General features: G+C 52.5%; 1 pseudogene; it reads right to left on the minus strand.

Annotated features, from left to right (window-relative positions):
• Positions 1 to 6,083, minus strand: part of LOC149327031 (uncharacterized) — a 58,355-nt pseudogene extending 52,272 nt beyond the window's left edge.
• Between the last annotated feature and the right edge of the window lie 2,833 nt (positions 6,084 to 8,916).

Here is an 8,916-nt window from a genome sequence, read left to right on the forward strand (position 1 = left end):
CGCGCCTGGCGCCGGCCATTATGGTCCTCCTTGTTCATCTTATTCGGAAGGGTTCGAACATAGAGGGCGCTTCCCCACAGTTCTGGCACTCGAACCCGTTCCATGGTATGATGATCATGTCTGATATGTAACCGGTCCAAGAGGCGGCGACCGGACACGGTCTGGGCGAGACGCGTGTATTGGTTAACGAGATGCGCCTCGCGGAGTTCTCGATAGGTGTTCACCACTCCCAACGCGAGGAGTCGCGCGTTGGAAGTGGATATCGGGAGGTCGAGGGCTCTCTTGAAAATTTTGCGGAGTACAATCTCCAAGTGATCTTCGTCATGTTTCCGTAAGCGGAGGTAAGCAGTCGAGTACAGCACTCGACTAGTTACGAAGGCATGCGCAAGCCGCATCGCATCCTTACTTCGCAACCCTCCTCGCTTGTTGGAAACGCGGCGAACCATTCGGCCCACCTGGTCGCCGACTTTGCGGAGTTTGGCAAGAGTTGTGTCTGCCTTACGATGTTGATTAATGAAGAGACCGAGTATTCGTAGCTCCTTCGCTTCACGGATGGGACCGCTTGCGAGAGAAAGCTGAACGGAGATATTGCATTTCGGAGAAGATCGAATATGCACAAATTCAGACTTGGACGGGGAGCACTGGAGGCCGCAGTACGTGGCATAGTGGTCAACTATGCTCGCCGCTGCTTGCAGGCATTCCTCCATCTCTCCTATGTTTCCCGTAGTGGCCCAGATGGTGATGTCATCGGCGTACAGCGCATGGTGAACACCGCCGACAGCCGCCAGCTGTGCCGGGAGATACATCATAGCAATGTTAAAGAGAAGCGGGGACAACACAGCGCCTTGTGGTGTGCCCCGCGTTCCCATCTCAAACGGGCCGTGCTCGGTCTCTTGAATACGTATATAGGCCAAGTGGTCTGTTAAGAAATCTTTGATGTAATTGAATCTACGAGGACCACAGTTGGTCTCGCTAAGGTGCTTTAGTATAACGCCGTGTTTAACGTTGTCAAACGCACCCTTGAGATCGAGTGCTAGGACTATTTTATCATTGTGTGGGTGTTCTAGGGCTCGAGAACCTTGTGATGAAGCTGCAAAAGGATGTCTTGTGCGGACTTGCTGGGTCCGAAACCGAACATGGTGTCGGCAAAGGAGTTCTTGCTCTCGAGATATTATGAGAGGTGGTCACGGACCATCGTTGCCATCAGTTTTCCTACGCATGAAGTGAGGGAGATGCGCCTGAGGTTGTCTGTGTTTACCGGTTTCCCCGCCTTTGGGATAAAGGTTATATCAATGATGTCTTCCAATCCGGTGGAAACGAAGTGTCCCCGGTCCAAATGACGTTAATATATTCGAGTAGGGTTTCGTATGCCTGATCAGGAAGGTTCGCCAATAATATGACTGTGACCTTATCCCTCCCGGGCGCCGTCCCCCTGCACATTTTGGCAAGAACCGCGCGAAGGTTGTGAAGCTGGAAAAGTTGATCCAGTTCCAGATTATCGCAGCCTGCATACGAATAATCCTGCCCGCGCAGGTCTTGATCCTGATTGAGGTATTGTGAGCGCAAGGTGTTCGCTAGCTGTTTCGTGTTTCCTTGGAAGTTGTGTATAGCGCGACTGATGTGTTTGTGCGTCTCCGAGCGTGTTTGTGTGGGGTCTATGAGACTCCTGAAGAGCCGCCAAGTGTTGCGGCCGGACGTCTGTCTTGCTGCGCTGTTGCATCGATCTACCCAGTTAGTGTCTGCGAGCTGGGCAGCATACTCGGCAGCTTGCTGGGTGAGGTCAGAGATGTGAGCGCGGAGTTTACGGTTGTGTTTCTGCCGCCGCCATCGCTTATTGAGGCTGCGGCGAGCTTCCCAGAGGTGCAATAGGTGGTTATCCACGTCAGGTGCACGCTCCGTAAGCTTGATATGCTTTTCGTGTGAACGGAGTGTTTGCATGAGTCCGTGTACCCAAGTGTAGTAGTTTTGTTCCATAAGAGAAGTTTCTGGGAGGGCCTGGCGGAAAGCGTTCCAGTCGGGAAGTTTGGCTTGCGCAAGGGGGCGATGTAAGGGCCGGGTGTGAATGACAGTGTTCAGTATGCAGTGGTCGCTACCGACGTTGTCCTCGGTGTTGATCCACTCTGCGTGTTGGATGTGTTTCACGAGGGTAAGGTCGGGGCAGGTGTCCCGAGAGACGGAGTTCCCTACACGTGTTGGGTGAACCGGGTCGGTTAGAAGAATGATGCCCAGCGTAGATATAAGTTACGCCAACTTACGACCACGCGTGTCTTCCTTACAATAACCCCACATGAGACAGGGCGCGTTAAAATCGCCCACTATCATGAGGGGGTCGCGACCCGCGATCCTTAACGCTGCGCTAAAGATGTTAGAAAAATTGATGTTTTAGAGTTTCGGGGGGCAGTAGATATTAAGTATGTGTGCGGGGCTATCTGTTCGCCGCAGGGGGAGGACAGAGACCATCACGTACGAATATTCCAGATTTAGGTCGACATTAACCTCCTGCGCTGCGTAACCCTTATGGACTAGGATACAGGTGAACGGGTCTCATTGGAAAGTGTTATAGCCCGTAAGATTAACCGCATCCCCGGTTTCTTGCAACGCAAGGACTGCGGCGGGGTGTTCGAGGTTGTCAATGTACGCCCTTAAGTGGGCGCGTTTGCTCCTGTTTTTAAACCCCGACAATTCCATTGCATAAGGGAAAAAGCTTGCTGTCTTTGCGGGGGGCGGCGCCCTTTAGGGTGTTGGTTTGGAGGGGACGCAGCCATGTTGATATGAAGGGAGACTGCCTTGGAGAGCCGGCACAGGTACCGTCACCTGCGGCTGGATCGGTTCCGGCTCTTCCGAGAGTTCGGTTAGATCGATGGGGCGGTTGAATATTGATGGGCGGTTTGTGTCTTTGAGGGGCCCCATTCAGCGTAGAAGCCTGGGGTTTGACTCCAGCCACGTCTTAATATTGGCCGTCACGGTGGCCGTAACCGTGGCCGTGACTTACTTGAACAGGTTTTCTTGAATTTAACCGAAATTTGACATCTGAGTCGCTAATGCGGCAAGGGCGTTCTCGAGGGCGGTGAAACGCGCGTCAGAGCTAGATGGTGTCGGGTCCACCGGCACTTGTTGCATCGGTTCCGGAGCTACCTGGGCAATAGACGGGGAGGACCGAACCGTTTCTAGCGCATGAATTTTGGCCTGGAGTTGAGCATTTTGAGCCCGGAGAGTCTCGAGCTCACGGCGGACGTCCGCAACCTCAGAGTTAAGGGGGGGAGGAGGAGGAAGGGTTGGTGAGGAAGAATGTAGGGGAAAGCGAGGGGGGGGGGGGGGCGGAGGAGGCCCGTCTCGGCTGCCTACCTTTGGCTGTGGTGTCTTCTTTGGTGTACTAAGCAGACGGCCCTCGAGAGGCGGAAAATCCCCGTTCTGGAATACGGGTGCGCCTGGATCACGTGACGACTTTTGGCTTGTTGATGGAGGAGACTTGGAGGCACGCCCGGGCAACGCGCCCGCCGGTGGCGCTGGTCCGGATGTGTCTTGCACCAGCTTGTTGCCAGGCGGGGGAGCTTTTGGAGTGGTGTCAGTTCCCGGGGGCACTGCACACTGACGTTGCTTTCGTTGACCGGTTGGGTTTCCCGGTGGTTGCAGCCGCCAGAATTTTGCTTTGCTGTCTTGGGAGCCCGTAAGGTGGCCGCCACCAAGGACGATACAGGAAGGAGTGCACTCGTGTGTCTCCAAGTTGCCGTCTTCGAGGACTGCGACCGTTTGGCCGCAGTGTCCGCAGCGATTGCGTTGAGGATCCGGGCATAAGTCCACACGGTGGCCGATGGTGCCGCATCGGAAACACGAGGGAATAGTCCGCTTGTATTCGCGTACCAAGGTCGCCACACTGTTGTAGTGCACGTAACGTGGCACTTTACGCCCCACGAAGGTGAGCAGGGCAATCGTCGACTTCCCCAGCTTGCGGATGAAGGCTATCTTTCCTCCGCGCCCCTTGACTTTCGATTTCACGGTGGTACAAGTTTCCTGCTCATGGACGGTAATGATCCCCCTGCAGACTTCACCGTTGACTTTGGCGTGACCGACCATAAGGATGGAGCCTTTGGAAGCTTTCAGAGTAAATTCACGAGCGAGCGCGTTCGCCGCATTCACGTCTTGAGTGGTGGCGATAACGATATTCTGGTCCCAGGTGGGCCAGATACTAAGAGTGTCCACCGAGGAGGCATTAGCATAGGTGGAAAGCAAAGCACCAAGCTCACCGTTCTGCAGAACCGTCTTCAGGGAGACCGTCATTCTGGGCTTGATGGCGATCGTGAAGCCTTCTTTGCGGAGTCGAGGCATAGCGGTAGGCCGCCATTTCGTCGATCCCGCTGTTTGCGAAAGCTGATGGTTAGAACTTGAAGTATTTGGATGCACAGAAGCAGGGGCACTCACGGAGGGTCCGTTCACTGCCGAGGTGTTCAGACGCTGCTGACGTTTGCGAAGTGCCACCAACGAGAAGAGGCCTTCATCCACGATCTCCTGCGTCGGAGTGGAGGTTTCAGGAGAAGACGGGGCTTCTGCGACGACTTCTGTCCATGCCATCGTCTCGGGATCGTACCCGCGGCGAGCGGAGACCGCCATGGCGTCCGCGGAGAACGCTGAAGACCGGCTGCTTCGCTTCAGGCCTAGCTAGGGCTCCCATGAGATGATGACATAAATGGACCTAAAAGGCCCAAAAATTGGCCCACCCGGTCGAGAGCGATTTCTTCGGGTGCTGGGTGATGTTAAAGGTCGAGTAGAAGCAAAAGTTTCGCGGTTGCAGGGAATTTTTCGGTAATCCGGACGAAAATTGCCGGAGCCGAAATGAGGCGCGTCCGCTCGAGACGCGGCCGGCGATCGCTCTCCTCATGAGCGGCAGACAGGGGACAGAGTACAAGACTCTGCTGTTAACCTAGGCCTGGCAGAGGCGAAGCGTATCTCTACTTCGCAGTTTTCCGCGCTTATTTGAGGCGCGGTGGATCATCCGTCCAAACAGGCCGCCGGTTGTCGTCAGTTTGGCTGTAGTTGAAATAATTTTGAGGCGATTATGAGCGTACAGGACGAGGATTCAGCATTCCTCGGCCTCACGAATGGTTCCCCATGAGAGGGCCCGGAAGATGCATGTCTTGTTTTCTAGGTTGGTTTTTATGTGGACAAACTTGGATATAGCTCACGCGCATTGGAGCCCACACGCCGACGCATATGAGTCGATAACAGAGGCGGCCTGTTTGAGAGAGGCCTCCATTTCTCCCAGGTTCCCCTGTGTGCTCGCTATTAAAATGTCACCGGCATACAGCACATGTTCGATGACTGGCATCCGAGCTAGCTCTCTCGGAGGACATATCATGGTGATTTTAAAAAGGAAGCTGCGAGAGGACCGCGCCTTGTGGTGTGCCTGTCGAGCCCATAAGGTGGGGACCGTATTCGTCTTCCCCATTGCGCGGAAGGGCCTGGAGAAGAAATCTCGTACGTGGGAAAAGACCCTGCCTCCGCATTTGGCGGGTCTTAACTAGATCCTACCGCGCTGAGGAGATTGCTCACAGTAAGGCGGGAGGTTGTGGTAAACTCACATGGTTACGCTGCCTAGTTGGCAGGTGTGCCACCTGTTTTTCGTTCACAACGCTGCCGCCACCAGCGGCTAAAACGCGAGATGTTCTGCACAGCGGGAACCTGGAAGCTGTCCCGTTAACAAAGAGGGTTAACGTTCACCCATAGAAGTCGTCGCACGGGTGCACGCTGCTGTCCAGGGAGCGTCTGAGATCTTCGTCCAGGGTTAGGCAGCCGTCCCGACAAGTTTTAAGGCGACTGAGAAGTACGACGGACGTGACTACCAGCGTCGCCGATGCGGCTGCGGCCAGGCTGACCACGAACGAGGCGTAGCGATGCCAGCGACCCGCGTGCGAGGCATCCTCTGGAGGCGAGGACTCGCGTTCAGCTTCCCCTCTGAGTGCCGGGTCCCGCCCCTGCTGGTGTCGCTCGAAGTACTCCACCCCGGGCCGCTCTCTCTTGGGCCAGCTGTAAGTCTCTTGCCGCTCGTTGAGGGCGTGCCGGTAGACCAGTAGGGTTATGGGCTGCATGGGAGCCAATAAATGTTTAGCTTCTTTTCAACTAAGGGCGGGGGAAGCACAGTAGGAAACCGCGAAGCGTTGTTGTTGTTGTTGTTGTTGTTGCCTTGGTGGCATGGCACATACCCACGACGGGGGATTGGCCAGGGTTCAGTGAGGAGAGCCCAATGAAGGCAAATTGGTGCCAAGCTAATGGATTACCTTTTGGTGCCAGGCTAATGATTAACTTTGGGTACGTATTGCGAGGAATTAAATATGGAATTTAAAAAAATTACGGGAAGAAATGAATGAAAAAAAACAACCGGCATAAAGATTAGAGAATTGAATACCAGAAAAAATTCTGAATGATTTTGCAATGCGGACATTTTGGGTACCATTAGCAAGGGAACCTGCCGGTAGCAATTATGTAATTGTGGAGGAAATCGCAAACTTGATGCAATGCGAAACCTCTGGCGCTAGCACCGAAGGAGAGAAGAAGCGGAACCGACAAAGTGAGTCCCATTCGAGAAATTGGAATTTCGAGATACGTCCTTCTCTGAAGTGCAAACCTCCGGCAATAGAGTAGGAAATGCTCCAGTGTTTCCACCTCTCCACAAGTCGCACAAAGGTTTGAGGGACTGAACCCGCATCTGCATAAATAAAGATTTAAGCGGGGAATTCTGCACCGCAGGAGTGTCATTCCAACCTCACACTGCCGGGATTTACAAGCACGTACCTTCCATGGGTACGTGAGATGGTGGTAGTCAATTGTAGACAGCAAGGGATCGTTGCACATAGTGGTAATATGTTGATAGCGCTGAAAGCGAGACATTCCCAAAAGGATCATATTAGGGACGTTACAGGCGACCGGTGCATTGAGAGCAGATTTTGCTTAAAAGTCTGCTGCATCGTTTTGAGAAATACCGCAGTGACCTGGGATCCAGACGAAGCGCACCGCTTTCACCCATCCAGGAATGAAATACTTCAATGAGCGGCTCAATAGATCGTCCCGTTTAGAATCCAGCGCCAACAACACAGAGAGGCAATCTGACAGGAAGATCACCTGGGAGCAGGGTGTCGAACCGGAACCGAACCCGAACCCGAAACCGGAACCGAACCCGAATTTTCGCCCGGAACCGGAACCGAACCGAACCCATAATTTTTTCGCCATCTTGGAACTGAACCCGAACCGGAACGATTCAAAGGAACCGCTCCGAACCGGTTCGGGACCCGGTTCAGCCCCACTTTTTTTTTTGCATTTCGGCATACTTCTTGTTTCCGGACAAAGTGAGATGATCTAGCGCATAGATTTAGCGCAACATTTACTTTTGTAGCCGCTCATTGTCTCAGACAGCAGGTTCTAAATAAAACCCCTCATGTTGTAGGGCAACAAAGAAAAAAATGGCTCAATGGCTGCGGAGCTCTGCTGCTGATTTCAAAAATACAAAAACCAGTGTGCTCTGTCGCATGCCGCAAATCCTCAGCTGATCTCCGTTAATCTGGAGCCCTCCACTACACCGTATATCCTATAGCCTCAATGTCTACTGGACACGTTAAACCCGCGATACTACTACTAGTATTACCAAAGGAAGGGTGTATAAATTGGTGCAGCTTCTTTTTTTTTAGAACATTCTTGTTTGCACGTGACGGAAATAAGCAACGAAACGCGGGTTCTTGGCAATGGTGTAGATAATCTAATAAGCAAAAAATTAAATACCGGATAATCAGAAGGGCAATGAGGAAATATATGCGCTCGCTGGGATGCGATAGTGATTACGCCCAGAAAGATGCTACTGCGATTAAATGTAACGGCGATGAAGTGATTTCATTACGCCCATTCGCTGAAATCGTTCTGCTTCTGAGAAAAAATTGCTGCCAGTCGCCAGCGCGCGGCTCCATCCGCTGTTATCGCAGTGCTCGACCTTGAATTCTCTGTCTGGCGACTCATATCTACTTCTTGCTGTCATACTTCCGGTTCTTAGTGTCTGACATGACAGGCTTATGATTCTTGGTGTTTTTTTCGCGTACAACGCTTGGGCGACTCGATACTTTGAGCCTTGACAACAATCTGCCTCGGCTATATCGCGTACAGGTGGGTGATGGGGGGTGGGGAGATGGGTGAAAGTTTTTTAAGGTGCATTTTTACCAGTGAATGCCCGGATGTGCGCCAACCGGAGTGTGCATCAAGGATGGAGGCTGCACGCACGCACCCCCCCCCCCCGCACACACAGACATAGTGCGGTTATTTTGGGAAAGCAAGCTATACTATAAACGCAGTAAAAAGAACAACTATAAGAGTACTCATACTCTATTCTCTCACTCCGAGTGCGATTTGTACCCATGGCGGCGCAACAGAAAACTCTCTTTACAGATGCCTTAGGCTACTCGGCTGTCTTCGGGGCTTCTTTTTATGGTTGTTGCATGGAATATTTGGAACCTCTCTGATCCTCCTCATGCCTTACTTGACAGCGTCGAATACAGCGATCTCGGCATAAGGCCTCATGAACTCCCTTTCTCCGCCCGCACATGAAAATTCCAGACGGTGCACACGTCAAGAAAAGGGAACCAGTCAGGAGGTCGAACTTGCGCAGCGTATTCCTCCTGCGCTAAAGTGCACTGTTGTCTGAACAGGAACCTCGTTGAACGCGGCGGTTCTGCGTGTTCATCCATCATGCGTGTTTTCCACACGCTAAGCGGTCCTATCAACAAGAAGAGTTCGCATGGAGTTCCGGAGTTTTTCATCGCAGATAAATGTTTTAAAGAAATGTATGATGTCCATGGGTTTTTTAAGATACTGCTTAAGTATGTCCCAAAACAACACAGCATTACGACAAAAATATCAAATTATTTCTCAAATTATCTCTCG

Source organism: Amblyomma mixtum, chromosome 10, assembly GCF_055824585.1.
Source record: "Amblyomma mixtum isolate Tamu chromosome 10, ASM5582458v1, whole genome shotgun sequence".
Classification (NCBI taxonomy): domain Eukaryota; kingdom Metazoa; phylum Arthropoda; class Arachnida; order Ixodida; family Ixodidae; genus Amblyomma; species Amblyomma mixtum.